Below are 22,346 nucleotides of genomic sequence, written 5' to 3'. Positions count from 1 at the left end.
CTACGCTACTGAGACTAAAATTCTTCAACCTCGGGGTTAATCTAACTCCCGCAGGATTTGAGTCGACTGCTAACTGCCGTCCTAATCTCAATTTTACGAAGAACCAAGCCCACTTGTAGCTAGTGGTTAAGCTGGTACGTATCCTTGATAGACTTTCGTCGTTGTAATACCTGAACAGAAACGCCAGTGACGACGATGTCAATCAAATAATTTCGATAGATGCAAAATATAAAATCCAAAATCACTAGTCAAGTACCGTTGTACTGCTGTATTTTTATGTACAAAATACCTTATTTTACTTATTTTTACTGAAGTTATTTTTGTTACTTTTCACTACAACTGAAAGTAAATACATCGTTTCTTTTTGTACATCTAAATTATATATTTCAATAATATGGTTAAAATCCTAATACATGGAAATACACATACATGAAATATGACAATTCACAAAAAATTCCATCACGTCTAAACCAATCAGAAGTGCTCTTTTATGAAAATGAAACAAATGGTACTTATGAAATTTTATATAGTCCATGGACAACAAAAAGTGTTTTCTGATTTATCTATATTTTTAATATATATATATATGTGTGTGTGTGTGTGTGTGTGTGTGTGTGTGTGTGTGTGTGTTTTATATTTTATTTGTTTATTTTTATTATTTTATTTTATTTGTTTTATTCATTTTTTATTTATATATATATATATATATATATTTTTTACAAGCACCGTCTTCGCCGCCCCAGCAATACCGAGGGTGCTTGGCCTTCGGCGGTGCTCGGTTTGCGCCCAGGCCTACGGCCTTTATTATGAATAGGTTTGCGTGGTAAAGAAGAGAATAGCGAATATTTTTGCTTTTTAATGAATAGAAAACTGCTAACATTATATTTTGGCGTTCTTAGTGGTGCCTTTGGTATCATCGTCGTCAGTGTCGTCATCATCTTCCTTATCGCTCGAAAATCTTTTGCAGAACCCCCGAAAACCCAAAAGTGTCCCTTCTCCAGTACACATCCTAGACTCGTGGAAAATATGGAGGTTTCTTATTGAATTGGAAAAATAATAAATTGGTGGCAGATGTTAACCCATTCAGTACGACACCTACGTACGTAGGCGTCATGGCGCGCTAATGTGTATATGAGGATGCCTGCGTCGGCGTATTGATTATATTTATTTTGTAGTTGTATCTGGGTGACCCCCATATAATGTGAACTGGTCTGATGATATTTTCTGTGGTTATTAATATTCAGAGTGAAAGAGACCAAGTAATACAGTTGTAACTTTACATTTTACAATGCGAGTATTGTGATGGATAATCGAATCATCGTACATCAGGCATCTGATGCTGCCAGCGAGAATTTGGCTCTTATTGAAAAGGTTAAGTTCCTTTTCGTGTAATGAATTAATTTATATCATTCCTCGTTTGAGACTTGTGTTCTTTTATTCAGGATGACGCCATAAGTTTTTATTATGTGGATGGTCACCACTCCCGCGATGAATTACTGGTACTAATGCGTTATCTCGTATTCTAACACGTAAGGTAAAGGTGACAGTTCTGAGCTAAGCTGTTTCTTGTTAAGTTCATAAAAGCTTGATTGCTAGAAATGACAGTACAGATCATTCTCACAATTGGGAATATTGTCTAAAATTGAGAACCTTCCAGTATTCGAAAGGAGAAAATGCTTTGGTTATTCAGAATTGTCTGCGTTTCAAATATGTCTCTCCTGAATATTGGGTGGAGATTCTTGGTTTAAAGTCGAAGCTCAAACTGCGACGCAAGCGACGCGGCAGAGCAAATGTTTGCAAGATAGTGTGGCTTGTCAAATATTTTGTTCCGTTTTCTGTACATTTCCAACATAACAAGTTTTTCAAACACTTCGGAGTAAATGCAATACGAGTTCAAACACAACTGTAAACACACTCAGACACGTTCTTGTAGGAATATAATTTAGTCACGTAAGTTAGTTCTAAAGTTTCTGTAGCCCCAGGTCCAACACCCAAACTCTCTCTCTGACCTTCTCTTTCTGTCTCTCTTTCTGTCACTCTTTCCTGCCTGTCCTAAGATTAAGTAAACTCATTGAGTTACCCATTTCTATATGTTCTTCTATTCTTTCATCTTTCTAACTGACTTTGTACCTTCTACGTTGTCACCAATGAGTTTATCATAATATGATCAACGTATGATAGTTTATTTCTGGTTAGTTTATCTGATATCTCTTGTACTTTATAATTAATTCTATTCTAACTTCTGCTTTTGGTAAACTGAGTTCTGCGTCGTCCTTATTTGTCTGTTACCTTAATGTGTCATCACTTGTGATATGACTTGTTCCTTCACACATATCTTATCTCTGCGACCCGTATTTCTGGGTCGGGTTTCTGTTTTTATCCTACAATACAATACTAAAGCAAGCTTCCTGTTGCTGAATTGAAGTACAGTTTGAACATTTTCTCTCTTGAAATGCTAAGGTACAGTAGTACATCTAGAAGCATTTCAAGTGAAAGAGAGAGACTAGTTCAAACTGTCCTTCAATTCAGCAACTGGAAATCTGCCTTTGGTCTGTGTCGCGTTGCCTGTGTCGCCAGCGTCTCGGGGTTTTCGCTTATGCTAAATTTTTACAATAGGAAGAAGTATCCTTCGCTACGATTATTCTTTTGAGCTGAATAGAATCGCTTGACGGCAACCAGAATAAGATTCTTAGAAAGAGATCCACCAAGATGAAGGGGTGACACAGAGATGAATAAAACCACCCGGCGGCCACCAGAATAGATATACTGTAATATGTGTATATTATTATTTTTGTTCGTTTGTTTATTTATTATATGTATATACATACATACATATATATTTATATATTAATTTATTTTCATTTATTTTTATTTTTATTTATTTTATTTTGTTTTATCTTATTTATTTATTTCTTATTTATTTTTTATGAGGTCACCCGCCCGCAAGGCGAACTCCAGTCGTGTGACGATTCCACAAACCTAAAAAATAAATAAATAATAAGTAAATAAAGTGAAGTATACATACACTTCCATCGCCAACGATGGAGGTGGGAGGAAGGGAGAGATGGAGGGTATTGTAATGATTTAAATCACCCGACGGCAGCTGGGAAGGAGGAATAACTCCCTCACCCCACCCACCCCCCATTCCACCGTGCGTGATGACCGTTGGGGTTTGAGTGATTCGTTTGGAGGAGGAGGGAGGGAAGGAGGACACAAGAAACGCTCCCCAGAGCCCCCCCCCTTCTTCCTCCTCCTCCTCCCCCTCCTCCTCCTCCTCCTCCCCCTCCCCATTCTCCTCCCCTTTCTCATTCACATTTTCCTAATTATCTTTCTTCCTTTCATAACTCCTTTCTTCCCTCTTCCCTTCTTTCTCCTCTTCCTTCCCCTTCTTCCCCTTCTCCTTCCCTTCCTCCTTCCCCTCCTCCTCCTCCTCTTCCTTCTCCTTATCATCCTTCTCATTCTCCTGTCCCCAATTCTTCTTCTATTTTTTCTCCTGCTCCTAATTCCTCTCCTCTTTCTCCCTTCTCCCCCCCCTCTTTCTCCTTCTCCTCATCCTCCTCGTCTTCCTCCAACTTAGTACTAGTTGCCTGACTATCTATCTGGCTACCAGTGGCTTTTTCTCTCATTATAAAGGAGGAGGAAGCAAACCCAAAGCATGAGACTACCCTCCTTCCATCCACCCATTTGTTGTCCCTCTCGTCTTAGCTCCTTGTGGACAAAGGGCCATCCCTACCTCCCGCCCACTGCCTCGGTCAGAAGCAATGCAGCAAGGAGCAGCACGTCCACAAAAGCCCCAGTTACTTCATTTACATAGCGACCCTACCTTTTCATCCTAGAAATTTCCCTTACGAAGAGAGGCTTAGGCACCTTAACTTACACTCTCTGGAAAGACGCAGAGTGCGGGGTGATCTAATAGAGGTGTTCAAATGGATCAAAGGCTTTAACAAGGGTGATGCAAACAAGGTCATCATATTAAAACAACAGGGCAGGACTCGCAGTAATGGTTATAAACTGGACAAATTTAGATTTAAAAAGGAAATAGGCAAGAATTGGTTTACTAATAGGGTGGTCGACGAATGGAATAAACTTAGTAACCATGTAGTAAGCGCTGGAGTTATCAGTTGTTTTAAGAAACGATTAGACAACTTTATGGATGGGGATGACAGGTGGTGATGGATACGGAGCTGCCTAGTGTAGGCCTTATGGTCTCTTGCAGTCTCTTTCATTCTTATGTTCTTAGGGGAAATTCTTCCGGGCCGCATCAGTGCACAGTATACACAACCATTCTCCTCTCATACCTCTCCTTTGCCTTCTCCCTTCCCTGCTCGACAAACATTCCTCTTTTTCCCAAGCACAGCCCCCCACTCCCTCCCTTCAGACCATCTGTCCATCTCATTCGCGGTCTTCCCTTCAAGTGCACTCCACCCACCACCAAGTCTTCCACACTCTTCTTAATTTCTTTCTTCTTACTTCGTCTTTCCTCCCCCATTCTTCTCATCTACCCAAACCAGACGATTTTATTCATTGTAGACTTGGTCTGCAAAGATATTAAAGGACGAGATTACCCAAAATGTGGGGAAATGTAATTAAAGTACTATTAGAAAAACAACTACAACAGTAACCCCTCCCGTACCAGGTGCTCCTTTTCCTTTTAGGTAATATATAAATAATAATGATAATAAATTTCTTTGGCAAAGAATCAATATACATGAAGTGCAGATAATGACAAGAACACATAGTTCGAATGATAATTGCAATTGCCGAGGATAACACTAAAAAGCATGTAAGCTTATTTCCACTGTGGCCCTCATTAGATTGTTATTCTTCACTAAGTTACACATTAGGCAATTTAGAAAGGATTGCAAAGGAAAAGCATGCCGGCAGGAGACCTTTTGGTCCATAACTAGGCCGGATAAAAAAAGATAAATGAAATTAATAAATAATTATTAATAAACAAACTGATGAATAATAATAATGATAAACCGATAAATAATGATAATATATAATAAATAAATGATGAAAAATAAACATAAGTAGTAATAGATAATAGATAAACAATGATAAATTAAATAGAATAAATGGCAGGTATTACAGCATATTGATTAGGTGTTTATCTAAATGAATCTTGAAAGTTCTCCTTTTCACTCGTCATTTTCGGGGTGGGGGTGGGGGGCTCCGCTGGATCGAACAGAATCGTTTGACGGAAAGGTTTTTTTTTTTTTTTTTTTTTTTTTTTTTTTCAAAATGAATTCTGCAGGAGGCGCGGCATCCATAGAGTAAAAACTCGTCAGAGGTAGTCGACGGGTTAGTTTCAGTCCAAGAATGTTATTATTATTATCATCGTTATTAGTAGCGGTATTTATTGTTGTTATCCTTATTATTGTTTTTTCTTGTTATTGCTGCTATTGAAAATTTGTGAAATATTGACAGTGAATGTACACTTCCAAAGGGTTGCCTCGTCACGCACCTTCACACACCTCCTCCTCCTCCTCCTCCTCCTCTTCCTCCTCCTCCTCTTCCTCCTCCTCTTCCACGTCCTCATCTTCTGTCTCCTTTCTCTCTCTCTCTCTCTCTCTCTCTCTCTCTCTCTCTCTCTCTCTCTCTCTCTCTCTCCTCATTCTACTTTTTCTCTCCCTTTTCATCTTCCCTCCTGCTGCTGCTGCTCTTTATTCTCATCACCCCTTCCTCTTCTTCATCATCAGCATCATCATCACCACCACCCTCCTCCTCCTCATCATCATCATCATCATCACCACCACCACCCTTCTCCTCCTCCCTTTCCTCCTCATCATCATCATCATCACCACCACCACCCTCCTCCTCCTCATCATCATCATCACCACCTCCACCCTCCTCCTCCTCCTCATCATCATCACCACCACCTCCACCCTCCTCCTCCTCCTCATCATCACCATCACCACAACCACCCTCCTCCTCCTCCTCATCATCATCACCACCACCATCACTCTCCTCCTCCTTATCATCATCATCATCACCATCACCACCCTCCTCCTCATCATCATCACCACCCTCCTCCTCCTCATCATCATCATCATCACCACCACCCTCCTCCTCATCAACATCATCACCACCACCCTCTCCTCCTCCTCCTCATCATCATCACCACCACCACCCTTCTCCTCCTCCTCCTCCTCATCATCATCACCACCACCACCCTTCTCCTCCTCCTCATCATCATCATCACCACCACCACCCTTCTCCTCCTCCTCATCATCATCACCACCACCACCCTTCTCCTCCTCCTCCTCCTCATCACCACCACCACCACCCTTCTTCTCCTCCTCATCACCACCACCCTCCTCCTCCTCCTCATCATCACCACCACCCTCCTCATCATCATCACCACCACCCTCCTCCTCATCATCATCACCACCACCCTCCTCTTCCTCCTCCTCCTCCTCCTCATCATCATCATCATCATCATCACCACCACCTTCCTCCTCATCATCATCATCACCACCCTCCTCCTCATCATCATCATCATCACCCTCCTCCTCCTCCTCCTCATCATCATCATCATCACCACCACCTTCCTCCTCCTCCTCCTCATCACCACCCTCCTCCTCTTCCTCCTCCTCATCATCATCACCATCACCATCCATTGCCTCTTGTTTTTCTTCATCATCCCCTCCTCTTCCTCCTCTTTCTCTCGCTGCACTTCTCTGTTGACCTTTCGACTTCCTGTCTCCTCCACTCACTTTTGTTGCCATGACAACATCCTCCCCCTCCCCTCCCACCTCCTCCTCCTCCTCACCTCTCTCCTCCTCCTCCTCCTCATCTTCGTCCTCTTTGCCATCCTTTCATCCCTTAGTCATGTTCTCTTCTCTTCCCCCCATCCATAATCATAATCCTTTTCCTCCTCCCCTTGATGCACATCTTCTCTTCCTCCACTGCGAAGCCTGACCCCACTCCACTCCACTCCACCTCTTTCTCCTCCTCCTCCTCCTCCTCCTCTCTTCCATCTCTTCTGCTCCTCCTCCTCCTCCTCCTCCTTTTCCTTCCCCATGTTCTCCTTCACATCTTCCTCCTCTTCATCTTCCTACTCCTCAAATCATTTCTATCACTCCCAATCTTTACGTTTCCTCCTCCTCCTCCTCTTCCTCCTCCTCCTCCTCCTCCTCCTCCTTCATCTTCCTCCTTTTACTTCACGAGTTTTCCCATTTCCTTACTTCTCCTCCTCCACCTCCCTTGAAGGAAACTGACAAATGGCGGTCACTGTTTTCTTCCGTGACGCTCTGGAGGAGGAGGAAGAGGAGGAGGAGGAGGAGGAGTGCTGGCGAGGAACCTCCTGCCGAAGGAAGCAAACAAACTCTTCGGTGGAGTGTGTGTGTGTGTGTGTGTGTGTGTGATTCACCTTTGGTCTTTGGATCACGGGTTGGACTCGTGATCGACAGCTATTTCCCTCCCGGAAGAGAGCTCAGAGCTCGTATGACCGATCTATGGGTAATGCTGTGACCTTACACGCACACACACACCCAACTCCCCGCCCACGAGAGTTGGAGTAACGACTCCAAGCGCAGTGATACTGAAACTATTTCAGCCCTGGGCAGGATTCGAACCCAGACCGCCGTAATGACAGTCGGCAACTCTACCATCCGCGTCACCGAGTCGTGTGTGTGTGTGTGTGTTTACCTCATTGACATTACCTTATTGTAGCGTACCGGAAAGGAGCAACGTTCGTGGGACATACCTAGTGTGTGTATTCACCTTGGTCTTTGGATCACGTGCTGGACTCGTGATCGACAGCTATTTCCCTTCCGGAAGAGAGCTCAGATCTCGTATGACCGATCTATGGGTAATGCTGTGACCTTACGCGCACAAGCACAACCAACTCCCCGCCCACGAGAGTTGGAGTAACGACTCGAAGCGCAGTATACTGAAATTATTTCAGCCCAGGGCAGGATTCGAAACCGGACCGCCGTAGTGACAGTCAGGGACTCTACCAACCGCGCCACCGAGAGTGTGTGTGTGTATGTGTGTGCGCGCGCGCGTGTGAGTGCGTCTTACTTGTGTGTGTGTGTGTGTGTGTGTGTGCGTGTGCGCGCGCGTGTATGTGTGCGTGTGTAAATACTTAAGTCTTTATTGTGTATGTGCGCGTGTGTGTGTGCGTACGTCATCACCCCGTTAGCATGTAACCGAATTGTCCCGCGTAACGGACAGCACGTAATTCTGCTGACGTCACTGCTTACGTGTGCCCACAGTCGCCTCCATCAACTCGGCCCGTCATTGTTTCCGGCAAAAATCAAACGAACCCAAAGGACGTAACGGCAATTACCCAACGAGTGGATCGCTGCCGATGGCTCGAGTATCGGTCCTGCTCCTCCTCCTCCTCCTCCTCCTCCTCTTCCTCCTCCTCCTCCTCTTCGGTCGTTTCCGCGTCATTAGACCCCGAGGTCAATGGGCCGGGGGAGGGCAACGCCGTAGAATGAAGAGGACCCACCTGGCAGGAGGAGGAAGAGGAGGAGGAGGGAGAGGACCCTCCTGGCAGGAGGAGGAAGAAGAGGACTCTCCTGGCAGGAGGAGGAGGAAGATGAAGAGGACCCTCCTGGCAGGAGGAGGAGGAGGGAGAGGACCCTTCTGGCAGGAGGAGGAGGAGGAAGATGAAGAGGACCCTCCTGGCAGGAGGAGGAGGAGGGAGAGGACTCCTAGCAGGAGGAGGAGGAAGAGGACCCTCCTGGCAGGAGTAGGAAGAAGAGGACTCCTGGCAGGAGGAGGAGGAAGATAAAGAGGAACCTCCTGGCAGGAGGAGGAGGAGGGAGAGGACTCCTAGCAGGAGGAGGAGGAGGAAGAGGACCCTCCTGACAGGAGGAGGGAGAGGACTCCTAGCAGGAGGAGGAGGAAGAGGACCCTCCTGGCAGGAGGAGGAGGGAGATAAAGAGGACCCTCCTGGCAGGAGGAGGAGGAGGGAGAGGACTCCTGGCAGGAGGAGGAGGAGGAAGAGGACCCTCCTGGCAGGAGGAGAAGGAGGAGGAGGGAGAGGACTCCTGGATGGAGGAGGAGGAGGAGGAAGAGGACCCTCCTGGCAGGAGGAGGAGGAGGGAGAGGACTCCTGGCAGGAGGAGGAGGAGGAAGAGGACCCTCCTGGCAGGAGGAGAAGGAGGAGGAGGGAGAGGACTCCTGGATGGAGGAGGAGGAGGAGGAAGAAGATAAAGAGGACCCTCCTGGCAGGAGGAGGAAGATAAAGAGGACCCTCCTGGCAGGAGGAGGAAGATAAAGAGGACCCTCCTGGCAGGAGGAGAAGGAGGAGTGTGAGGATTCCTGGCAAGAGGAGGAGGGAGATGAAGAGGACCCTCCTGGCAGGTCTTCTTCTTCCTCTTTTTTTTCTCTCTTTTTCCCTCTTTTTCCCTCTTTTTTCCCCTTTTTTAATTTTGTCATCCTTTTCCTCTACCTCTGTTTTTTATTGTTTCTCTTTTTTTTTTTCCCCTCCTTTTTCTTCATTTTTTTTTTTTTTCCATGTGAGTTTTCTTATTTTTCTCAGTCCAGGAGATTTTATTCAGCTTAAAAGGACCCTGACACCTTTGAAAGTTAATCGCGTAGTGGAAAGCCTAATCATTCATTGACTTGAGGCAATGAATACTTGTTAAAAAAAAAACCGCCATCTTTGTTAAAAAAAGATTGAAAACATCCGCCATCTTTGTTTAAAAACTCCATTTTTTTTTACAGCCAGAATAAGAATTCTACAGTGCAACGAGTGTAGAGTATTTAGAATTATATTATTTTCTATTCTGTTTGGTGTCGGTCGGTTTATTTAAATATTTGTTTTGTTTATTGTTTATATATTTGTTTTATTTGCTTATTTATTTTATTTATATATTTTTATCTTCTTTATAAGCTCCGGCTTCGCCGCCATTACTTTGCCATAGGCGCTTGGGCTGCGGCGCTGCTCGCTTCGCGAGCGGCCAATCGTTCGTCTCTGTTGCCGTGACGTCACCACTCTCAGCCAATCAGGTTCTCATGGACTGTTACCAAATCACCGTCAGCGGCTAGATCATTTTGCCAAAAACAGACATGCTGTTTTTTTTTTTTTCTTTTTTTCTTTTTTTCTTTGTTTTTTTTTCATTGAAAAACTTCGCTCTCCAAGGAATTGGTAAATGTTAGAATAGATTTGAATTACAAGTTGGAGAGATGGAGTATCCTCTTATAAAAATACTTAAAACCCTGTTTACCATCAGAACATTCTACTTAAGTTTAACTTCACAAAGGATTTTTTTATGTAATTTCCTTTACCCCAGAAACAGTTCACCACTCTGGTTTTGCATCTAAATATATCTCAATTTTTTATTTAAGTTTATTCATTTATTGATCTATTTCTATCTTTATATACACACACACATATATATATATATATATATATATATATATATATATATATATATATATATATATATATATATATATATATATATATATATATTTATATATATATACGTGTTGTAATTAATCCTAAAGGCATTGTTGGAACTGCGTGGCTGGGGGGTTTGGGTCGGGGGAAACTAACCTTCCCCCCCCCTTCCCTATGGACGACTTTTATATTCCTTCTGGCTGACGTCAGGTGGCTTTATTCAGTCCAGGGGTGGACTTCTCTCTCCACCCCGATAAATATCTATTTTACTAATTCTTCCAATTGGATATAAAAAAAAAACAATGCTCAGATGAAGAGAAGCTCAAAGGTGTTGGTAAGCTTCTGCAAATAGGTTTCCAACTCATCTTTATTTCGTCAATTTTATAAACAAAAATGTCTCTAATTTAGCGAAAATGTATTGGAGGTTTAGGTAACTTAAGCACTCTTTTGTTCCCATAGAAAAAGGAAAAATATAGAGTGAAAAGGAGACTGTCATTGCTCCTTCAATTTGATTATAAATTCCCCTATGAAGGTTCAAAAAAAGTTTGTGGATCACACATGCTGGAGTTCTATACTCTTTCTCGATCCACTCTGCCTTCCTGTCACTGACTTCGTCAGGAGTTGCTGCCGTACCCAATCCTCCTGCGAAGTTGGTCATCTTGAGTAGACGTAGACAAAGTGGACGAGTTCTTCAGCCTCTTGAAGAAATTGTGAAGTCTTGAATTCTTCAACCTCTTCTTGAAGAAATTTTGAAACCGTGAATTCTTCAACCTCTTCTTGAAGAAATTTTGAAGTCTTGAATTCTTCAACCTCTTCTTGAAGAAATTTTGAAGTCTTGAATTCTTCAACCTCTTCTTCAAGAAATTTTTAAGTCTTGAATTCTTCAACCTCTTCTTGAAGAAATTTCTTCAAGCTCCTCTTTTTTTTTTTTTTTTTTTTTCCAAAAAGCAAAGGCGATCTTTAACGTTGCAGACAACTTAGTAGACAGTTTTCATACGCTTCTTGAAGAAATTTTGGTTTTGAATCCTTCGGCCTCCTCTTGAAGAGATTTTAGTCTTGAATTGTTCTGTCTTTTCTTGAATAAATTTTGAAATTTTGAATTATTCTGCGTCTTCTTGAAGAAAATTTCCCAAAAAGTAAAGGCGATCCTGAACGTTAAGGTCACTCATTGCAGACAACTTAATGGACAAAATCATCTTCCTCTTCTTGAAGAAACTTTGAAGTTTTGAATTCTTCAGCCTCTTCTCGAAGGAATTTTCATCATTGACGTCACTCGTCCATGGCAGAGTTATTTTATATCAGGCACTTGAGTCGCAGCCTGCGAGTTTGAAATCGACACATAAACTGGTCGACTGACCATTTTGCCATGACATGGAGAACCCTCCTCTAGCCAGAGGGCAGCAGGGCCTCCCCCAGGAGCTGCGATGCAGAAGGCAGTGTCTGTTGATTGTTCCAAATTCCTTTCGATAAATTCCTCCGATCTTTTCGGTTTCTTAACAACCCGGCTTCGATTTATGAAAGCTCTACCAATACCTTTTGCCTCACGTCACATGAATGCCGCGATGCAGACAATACATATTTTCATTTTTATGTGAATTGTGAAAAATGGATGACATCATGATCTCTGGGTATGAAAAGTTGTAAGAATGAAGACCACAGGAAATATACTAGTAATAACATAACCACCTATATAACAATACCAGTCAGCCATTTTGAGTCCAGTGCCAAACCATTCCATAAGTTACACTACCGCGCGAGTTATATGTATTTTTTAGGGTGAGCACTACTTCATTTGTAACTTCTGGTACACTACTAAGCCTAAGTGCAAACCGACACAGCACAGAACAAAGGCAGAAAACTTCCCCTTGGTGAAGTGAAGTACAGTTTGAACTCTCACTTGAAATGCTTCTAGATGCACTACCTCAGCATTTCGCTTGATAAAGAAGTTCAAAATGTACTTGAATTCATCAAGAAGAAACCTGCCTTTTTTCTGTGCTATATCGCCTGCGTCTCTGTTTGCGCATAGACTTATAGATGAATTTACTGACTCGAGTGTGATATTTAACTTTCTATTATTTTTACAATTATATCTCTGCATTTGGTAATCTCTCCACTTCCACATTTTAAATATATCATCTGCTACCTCCCTGAACATAGTCTGCGCTCGGCCTGTTTAATACTTTTACCTTTCCGGATAGTATACTCTATGTGATCCATGTTTCTCTTCCTTTTCTTTGATTACTGCCTTTTATTGATTAGTTTCTTTGAGCTCTCTGTTTTGTACCTATTTTAATGTGGATAGTCCTTCTTTGCACAGGTCATTTATAATTTTGGAGTATTAACTTCCTTTTTTTTTTTCTTGTACGTGTAACACATTTTATAGTGTTCATACAGACACACACACACGACATTCAGACTTGTCTAAGTGTTTGAGACAAATCTTGAGACATCACTGGTAACAAAAGTCTTCAGGTCTTACCTTAGACTGAATACCCGACGACCACATCCTTGCTTATGGTAGGTCCTCCTCGAAGGGCACTCCACTCCTGACGAAGGGTCCTCCTTGCCTGAAGGAGGATCTCCCCCTCGAAGTAGGGTTCCGTGCGCGAAGCTGGACACGATGACTTTCGCAGACGACCGAAGTCTTCGTCGCCTTCTTCGGGTGTATTGCCTGTAGGAGGTGACATCGAAGTAAGAGGAACCTGAGGAACTCCATGTGACGCGCAGGTTGGCGCCAAACGACTTTAGTCAGAAGAGGGTGTGACTTCAGCGTGGCCTCGAGGTCTGTGAAAGACCTCGACCGCCATTCCTGAAGTTCTTTCATTTATTTTGCAATATTTATGACGAAAGTCCGCACAAAGTTGAATTAGTATTTATTTTATTGATCTATTTATCTGTTTATTTATTCACGAGTGACTTTTCTTTATCGGGAAAGTGTTAATAATTATGAACAGAATTAATACAGATATTATACACTCCATCCCATAGTCTCACTCTCACTTGCTACTCACTTCGAAAAGAATTCAAAGACTTCGCGGCTGCGTCTCCTCCGCCAGCGCCCTCTTCGGTTGAGTCTGTTCGCGCGCGCACAAACACTCCGTCCGGCCTGCCTGGAGGGCTGCGTCGTTCAACAGTGCAAGCAATGCATGCAAGCAAGCCAAGCAAGCAGGGACTAGCTCATGATCGACCTTGAAGTGTGAAAACAGTTAAGCAATTTTTATTTTATTTGTTTGCTTATTTATTTATTGTATATGTCTGGCATTTCTCTCCACTGCTGCCTGTGCAGGGTAACCTAATATCTAGCGCAAACCGCTGCCCTATTTAGGAATGCATAATTGCGGTCATGTGAAAGTGGCACAGGGTATATCAGAACTGTGCAGAGCGTATATCTCATTGTTCAGTATATTTCAACGCGCATACACACACAAGAAGGGCAGGTTGTAAAAGTAAATTTTGAGAAAAAAAACTCGTTTGAATTTTTGTTCCATTTGATGAAAATCAACAAACGATAATACACAAAAATATTTTTCTCCGATTAATAAAACCGTGTAATATATATAATATATATAATATATATATGTATATATATGATATATATATGTTTATATATATATGTATATATATATACAGTATATATATATATATATATATATATATATATATATACACACATATATATATATATACTGTATATATATATATATATATATATATATAAACACAACCACCACATATACCACCAACAGCCAACTACACCCCTTCCCCACTTAGTGGTCCTTTTCCTATCAGCTTTGTTCCCATTTGGCGATTTTATTAACTTTGGTGACACCCCACCTCAGTCAGTAACCAAAGGGTTCAAATTATGAAATCACCAAAATTATTAACTTTGGTGACACCCCACCTCAGTCAGTAACCAAAGGGTTCAAATTATGAAATCACCAAAATTATCACCACTCTTTCATCAAACGTACCCATCGTCACTCGACGCCCACGGGACTCGAACTACTAGGGTCACCAATTCAATCTATTCGAATTTCGAAACGCTTCATAGAAAACGGGGTCAACCGTGACGTCACGGGTCATCTTCATGACGTCACGGCAATTAATTGTGTCATGTGGTTTCCGGGAGGTCGAATGTGATTTGCTTCTGCCGTAGAGAAGACCGATTCACGTTGTGACCAGTGTGGTCGGTATATAGCGAGGTCTTGTATGGGGAGTGTGGTCCTTATACCGAGGTCTTGTGTTGGGAGTGCGGTCGTTAAATCGAGGTCTTAAGTTGCGAGTGTGGTCGTTTTATCGAGGTGTTATGTTTGGAGTGTGGTTCTTATACTGAGGCCTTAGTTTGGGTGTATGGTCGATATATCGAAGTTTTATGTTGAGAGAATGGTTCTTATACCGAGGTCTTGGTTTGAGAGTGTGGTCGTTATATCGAGGTTTTACGTTGGAAATGTGATCGTTTTATTGAGGGATTTATTGGAAAAATGTAATGATTGATGAGAGACCGATTGTGATCTACTGAGAACATGATACTCGGTGATGTCAGTCATTAGTGTATAGAGGGGATCGTTCGATGGAAAAGATTTTCCACTCCGTTAGAAATAAATAACTCAACAAACGAATAGATACATTGGTACTAAGTCAACTTATTCTTTTTCTAGAACCCACATCAATCTGCTCAGGGGGGCAACTTCGGGGCTATGACGTCATCTGGCACGATATCCCAAGTGACTTCATGCCATCGCTGTTCCTGTAATTCTGCCTTAGCGTTTTTATGACCAGACCACGAGCCCAGACAATTCGTTATTTTTTTTTTTTTATTCTTTACTAAACGTTCTCTTTTATTCGTAACAAATAACTTCACACAAAGGCTAGACCTCCCTGCGAGTGAATAGGTTTATGTAAAACAATCGTTGGTCTTTGAGGAAAGCTTGTGATTCACAGAGAACAAATGGTGATCGATGATACCCGGTCAGTGAATCACATTCGCTTTGGCAGGGAGCAGACGAGCGACTTTGTGGCGCCACATCACCGCCTCGGAGTGTGGCGGGGATGTGACTTCCCATAGGTTTCCATTGTTTAGAAGCCAAGCCGCGCACACGAGCGTCTGTGGCGAGCGTGTGCGCGGCTTGTCTTCTAAACAATAGAAACCCATGGAAAACCACATCTTCACCACACACCGACGCTTTGGCGATGTGGCGCCAAAGAGTCGTTTGTCTGTTTCAGGTCTTAGTCTGCGGCCGCTCAGATAACGTACAGTTCAGTTCCTGTGATGCTTGATCCTCGCCCTTACTGCCCCCACGTGTTGACAGGAGGATTCGAACCTCTTCTTGGCTGGCCACTCTCAGAGGTGGCGAGCTACCTGTCTTGGTCATTGCGTTCCCTACAAAATATATGGTTAATATCTTCCAAAGATAGTTGAATATGTACTTTGTGGTATCATTGTCTTTGCGTAGGGCTAAGATGGGAGGGGTGGAGGGGAGTGGGAGGGGTGGCTACCTCCTTTATATGGGGAAAAATGCTCTCGGTATATGGATGATTAATTTCTAATTTCAGTTTCATTTTTGTGGGATTCTAGGATTCGTATCCTGAATACGCATGTCAATCTTAGACCAAAAAAAAAATCGGTCGGCCATTGATGCATAGATGATATGCAACTTGCTCTCCTTCCCATTGTCGTTTCTTGGTACATGTTTGTCCATTTCTGCCATTTAATTTTTTTTCTTCTTCGCTTTCATCTCCAGTCTGCTCTCTTACCCTGCTTGACCTCCAGTCCTTCACTTCCCTTCCCAAGGCAAATCTCTCCATTGTTCTCTCTGTCTGCATCGCCTTTGTCAGTTTCCAGCTTTTGAATCTGTAGATCATAGCTTGAGTCATATACGGTTGTTTGTTGTTGAGACATGTTATGATGTTCCTATAGCCAGTTTTCCAATCACACGCCTTTTTCATTATCATGCTATTCAGTTGATTTAGCATTTGGCCTAAAATTTTATATTCACTAACCAAGTTACGTTTTCATAGGAGAACTAGAATGAATTATTTTTATTGTGGATCTTTTACATAGCTATCCTATCAGATAAACCATATACAACCCTACTCTATTAGATTTTCCATTTTTCTGTATTTCTTTAGTACTCACGTATTTCATCAAAGACTGTAGTGTGGCTACGTGCCTGGATGGGCTTGTGGCCATCTTGAGTGTTGTAAGGTCGCAGAACGAACAAAAGAACTTCAGGTAGGTTGACGAGACAAAGTGAGACTGTGTTATGGTGTTCTTGTCTATGAGTGTGTTGGGGTGTGCACACCCGTATGTGTGTGGGGCAAGATTTAAAGGGTGGATTTTTTTTTTTTTTTTTTTTTTTTTTTTTTATCGACTGATCCCATTATTTTGAAGGGAATGCCACGTGGAGATGAATGAAATGGCCCATCGGCATCCAGAGATTAAAAAAAAATGGGAAAGTGTAACTTAATACGGAAAGGATTGGATAATGGTAACTAGCTGGGTATTATGCAATACCAAAGGGAGAATACCATTGTTCGTGGATGTGTTTCCAACAGAGAAAGGCAGTCTTTCCTATGCAGTTTCCGAGGCTCATGCGCGTGTGTATGAGCATGCTTTTGTGGATGCATGAATGTGCATGAGACTTACAAAGGGAAATGGGAAAATGTGTTGATAGGAGAAAACCTGTCATCGTTCCCTAGCGAGCTTGGATATGAAAACCTGTCATCGTTCCCTAGCGAGCTTGGATAGGAAAACCTGTCATCGTTCCCTAGCGAGCTTGGATAGGAAAACCTGTCATCGTTCCCTAGCGAGCTTGGATATAAAATAAAGGAAAAAATATCTATTTACCCTGTTTATGCTGTTTACATATTGACGTTGTGACTATAACTAGGATGAAGCTAAATAAAAAATAAAGTTTTTAGTGTGTTAGAATCGTGGTGATAAAAGAATTTATTGGAAAGTGAATGCATAAAAAAAAAAATTGTTTAGGGTCGTTGAGATGTAGATAAAGAGATGGATTGGAGAAGGGAGAAGAGGCTCAATAACAGATACAAGAAAGGAGAGAGATTGTTCGAGTGAAGATTGTAGAGGGAAAAAGAAAGCCCGTGGGAGTGATACTTCACTCCCCCAAAAAAAAAATTAGTAAAAAAAAAATAATAATTATTAAAAAAAAAGAGAGTAAGAAGAGAAATCATGGAGAGTTGATAGGAAGTATTTGTTAGTGTATAAACAGAAGAAATAAAAGCACAGGACCGAAGGACATGGATTGGCTTACTGTTGGCGGACCAGAATCTACATGAGGTTCAAGATCCAGCGGATGGGTGAGTGATAGACAGGAGGTATGGATGTGTGACGTAACAGCATGAAGGAAATGGCATACATGTAGATCGTTTTCAGTGAATGCACGTGGCTAAAAGATACGTGGAAATGTGTCAAACAGGACGAAGAAAAAAAGAAAGTGGAAAAGAGAATAAGTTTCGGAACCCACAAAAATAAATTCTATTTGTTGATTTTGTTTATTGATTTGCTTATTGCGTATTCAGTGTGTTTGTAATTCTCTATGGTCTTAGACCACGTGTTTGTACTCGTGATCGACAACTATTACCCTTCCGAATAAGAGCTCAGAGCTCATATATGCCCGATCTATGGGTAATGTTGTGATCTTACACACACACACAACTCCCCACCCACGAGAGTTGGAGAACCGGCTCGCAGCGCAGTGATACTGAAATTGTTTCGGCTTTGGGTGGGATTCGATCTCGGACCGCTGGAGTAGCGGCTGCGAACGCTGCCACTACGACGTCGAGACGTAGTGTGTTTGTGTATGTGTTACGGAAGTGTAGATGGAATCAGTAGGTCCAGGATGGAGGGAGGGAGGGGATGAGGGGTGGGCATACTTTTTTTTTTTTTTTTTAGTGAAGTATCACTCCCACGGGCTTTGTTTGAGCCCGTGCGGTGGTGTTTATGTAAGACACACCTTGTGGAGAGGAGGTGGAATAGTGTAGATAGTCAGAGGGTGTTTGATAGTGGGCAGTAGAAAAGAGAGTCTGCAGCTGTTAGAGCGGCGGCGGACGCTCTAGTAGCTGACGAAGCTCTTCGAGGCTTTGGAGGCGGCTGAGGCGGTTCACAAGACCTTCAGGAGGAGCCCGTGGTCCCCGTCTGAGGAAAGAGGTGGCGGAGCAATCGCTCAGGTAGTGGAGGAGGAGGAGGTCGGCATTTGGGGCACCTGCAGGAGTTCCACCGGCGCGGCGGTCTCCCATGGTGCTCTGGGGATTAAGTTGCCTGAGGCAACGGTCCTCGAGACGCCACAACAGCACACGGAGAGGAAATATATATACATAGCATGTTATTATAATTTATTTTATTTATTTGTTTATTTCTGTTATTTTTCATTTGTTTATTATTATAAATTTGTTTTATTTATTTATTTAATATCTTTTTATTTATTTTATTATTTTATTTATTCTTATTAAATGAAGCGGCCTTGCTGTGGATGTGCTGTGTCTTGCGACACTGCTTCTGACCCAGGGCGGTGGGCAAGGTGCAGGGATGGCCCGTCATCCAGGAGGTGCTCAGATGAGAGGGAGGGTGGGAGGGGTGTGGAGTGTATATAGGGATGAAATGGGTGGGAGTGTTTTTATGCCTTTCCCTTTTTGGCTACCTCCCTTGAAAGGGGGAAAAAGCCTTGGTATATGTATGTATGTATTCTTATTTATTTTATTTTATTGATTTTTTACGGAAGGGTTATTTATTTATCTATTTATTTTATTGATTTTACTAATTGGATGAAAATATAATCTAAGCCAACACCATAAACACATTTAAGGCAAAGTTTGCTGAGATGATGCAAAGAGACGGGATCCTATGAGCACACTCTGGATACTGCTTGGTACCTCTGCTCGCGCACAATTCTTTGACCCCATTCTTGTGACATGGAGCGCGAAGTCTACACTTAGTTAACGCCATTTGCAAACAATTTCGGTTAAGCGCGACAGTTGTTTCCTCACGTGGACGAAACTTTTTGGAAATTAGGAACAACACATCGTGTCGTCATCGTACAAGATCGTGAGGAACTGTGTCGAGGTAAAAAATGATCCGTTTTCTTTGCAGGGCTCACGAACTTTACGTAAAAGAGAAAACGATAAGGAAAAAAAGGGGGGGGAAAGAGGAAAATGTTTTTAAAAAATGAAGAAAGGAAAAAATAGAAGAAATAAAAATGCCACTCGAGGTGTTTGCATACACGAAAAAAAGAGAGAAATATGAATATGTGTGAGTGCATAGCTGTGTCTGCAACTATCATGATCATCGTATCGCCTTTCCCTGTGTGTTTGGGCAGTCATCCCACCTTGACCGGACGTTTCAATTTCAAGGTAATAAAAACGAATATATAAATTACAGGGCTATTACACTGTTACAAAGTGGATAGAAGATCCTTGCTAGAGTACTATATAACAGATTGAAGGTATATGCAGAGGAAGTAATAGGAGATTACCAGTGTGGATTTATTTAGTGGAAAGTCAACGATTGGCCATAGTTTCACAATAAAACAAGTGATGGAGAAGGCGTGAGAGTATAAGATATAATAACATTTGTTTATTGATTTCAAGCAGGCTTACGACAGTAAATATACACTGAGTATATGGAACATATTAAAAGAATTTGGAATTTCGGACAAGGTAGTACGTTTAATAAATGTCTTACAAACACAAAATCAATAGTAAAGATTGATGGAAGATATTCGGAATGTTTCGAAATCGAGAATGGCTTGAGGCAAGGCTGTGTTTTATCTTGTGTGCTGTTTAACTTGGTGATGGAGAAAATAATTAGGACAATGATAAACAGAGGGGAAGGGTGCGAACTGGACAATGTTAAGGTCAATAATAATAATCTAAGAAACGCTGATATTGTGGATCAAATTGCCGGAAGACAGGAGCAGATGTTGGGTTGCAAACAAATTTCGATAAAACTAAACTATTGTGTACGAGTAGAGAGGAAAGAAACGTAGAGGATTTGGTTTTGGAAGACAAGAGGACAGAAGAAGTAGAGTTTTTCGGATATCGGAGCACGACAGTAACAAACAGAAATAAGGTAAAGACGGAAGTTAATATAAGAATTGCTTCTGCAGACGAGTGTTATTTTAGCCTTGTATCAGTATTAAAAAAGAGAAGTATATCAAGAAATACAAAATTAAGAATCTACATTTCAGTTCTACGACCTATAGTTTTATATCCCAGAGAGACATGGAACTGGACAAAACAAGTGGAACAAAGAATACTGTTTTTTGAGAATACTATACTGAGACGAATTACCGGAGCAGTTTTTGATGACAAAGAGAATAGGTGGAGAAGACGGCACAATAATGAGCTGAGAGAAATAACCAAACAAGAGAAAATACCAGATGTTATAAATAGAACAAAGTTGAGTTGGGCTGAGCATGTGGCGCGTATGGAGGACCATAGAATTCCAAAACGAGTTATGATGGGTAGAATAACTGGATGAAGACCTCGAATGAGGTGGATGGACGGTGTGGATGCGGAGTTGGACAAAAGAGGAATTGATAAAACAAAATGGATGCAGGAAGCAGCACGAGACAGAAGGAGATGGAGAGAATTACTTCCGACCAGAATCAGAAGCTTCAACATCCAACGCAGAGTATTATTATTATTATTATTATTATTTTTTTTTTTTTTGCGTAATTATAACACCCATGTTGATAATAACTTAAATCAAACATAAATAGAAATGTGATTCATATATGTCTTTAAAGGTTTTTTTTTACCTGAATAAAACATTTGCCGACAATCTAACAGTATATATGTAAGAACGATCGCTAACGATCTAGTAGTGGGGTTCAGACACACTTGTGTAGAGTTTGTGAAATCAGTAAGATGACGAGAATTACAAAGACAAATGGTGACGTCAGACAAAAATTCTCTTATGACGTCACTGTGACGTCCTACCGACTTCATTCAATGACGTCAAATTAAAAATCAAGTGACGTCACAGATGTCAAACCCTCCTGTAATGACGTAATTTGTGACGTCAGACCAGTGTCACCAATTAGGTCACTGACTTGAGGCAAACTTGCTGTAGTGACATCAGTGGTGACGTCACAAAATTTCACCAGTGACGTCACTAATAACGTCAGGTTAAGGTCCTGCAATGGCGTCGCATTTAACGTCAGACTAACTGCCACTGGTGACGTCAAGCCAGCTTTATTATTTCACGTTACATCAGACCATCCAAACAATGCCGTCAGATCAAATATTTACGTCACCGGTTACGTCATGCTCATTTTCGGGAGTGACGTCACTGGTGACGTCATACCATACGCAGACCAACATAATTATGACATTGTAAGGTCAGACCAACCTGATTATGACGTCAATGTGACGTCAGACCAACTTTGCAATGCTGGCGTCTTTCCTTCCTCGAAGTTTCTTCTTGGCGCCACATGGGATTAACGAGCCTCACGTGTAGAGAAACGAGTCACGAGTCGTCGTCTTCTCGCTGCCACTCAGACGACACGATGATGAATAAAATCGCCTGGCGACAGGAACATCAAGGATATTCCTTTTTCCTGGTGGGTTGGTATATGCGCGCGGTGGGGTTGGGGGGGGTGGATACATAAGAATGAAGGAGACTGCAAGAGACCATAAGGCCTACACTAGGCAGTTCCATGTCCATGACCACCTGTCATCCCCATCAATAAAGTTGTCTACCCGTTTCTTAATACAACCGATGGTTTCAGCGCTCACTACATGGTTACTAAGTCTATTCCATTCGTTGACTATTCTCTTGGTAAAGCAGTTCTTGCCTATTTCCTTCTTAAATCTAAAATTTTCCAACTTAAATCCATTACTGCAAGTCCTGCCTTGTTGTCTTAATATGATGACCTTGCTTGTGTCTGCCCTGTTGTCTTAATATGATGACCTTGCTCGCCTCTGCCCTGTTGTCTTAATGTGATGACCTTGCTCGCCTCTG

At 42.1% G+C, this 22,346-nt stretch overlaps 1 long non-coding RNA gene across 2 annotated transcripts in view; it reads right to left on the bottom strand.

The window, feature by feature from the left end:
- LOC143035298 (uncharacterized) overlaps window positions 1–22,346 on the bottom strand; it is a 104,647-nt gene that overhangs the window by 39,880 nt on the left and 42,421 nt on the right. The window contains exons 2-5 of one of the 2 annotated variants that reach the window (XR_012967311.1): window positions 13,375–13,551; window positions 12,843–13,034; window positions 4,471–4,537; window positions 2,729–2,979 (exon numbers count right to left, since the gene is read on the bottom strand). This is a non-coding gene — a long non-coding RNA (uncharacterized LOC143035298). Of the gene's footprint in view, window positions 1–2,728; window positions 2,980–4,470; window positions 4,538–12,842; window positions 13,035–13,374; window positions 13,552–22,346 lie in introns of those variants that run through there. The other variant, XR_012967312.1, reaches the window with a different exon arrangement.

The sequence above is a fragment of the Oratosquilla oratoria genome, chromosome 18 (genome assembly GCF_046742065.1).
Source record: "Oratosquilla oratoria isolate Oo_2021 chromosome 18, ASM4674206v1, whole genome shotgun sequence".
NCBI lineage: Eukaryota > Metazoa > Arthropoda > Malacostraca > Stomatopoda > Squillidae > Oratosquilla > Oratosquilla oratoria.
Note: the sequence above shows the minus strand (reverse complement) of the source record. Positions and strands in the feature narration are given on the sequence as shown.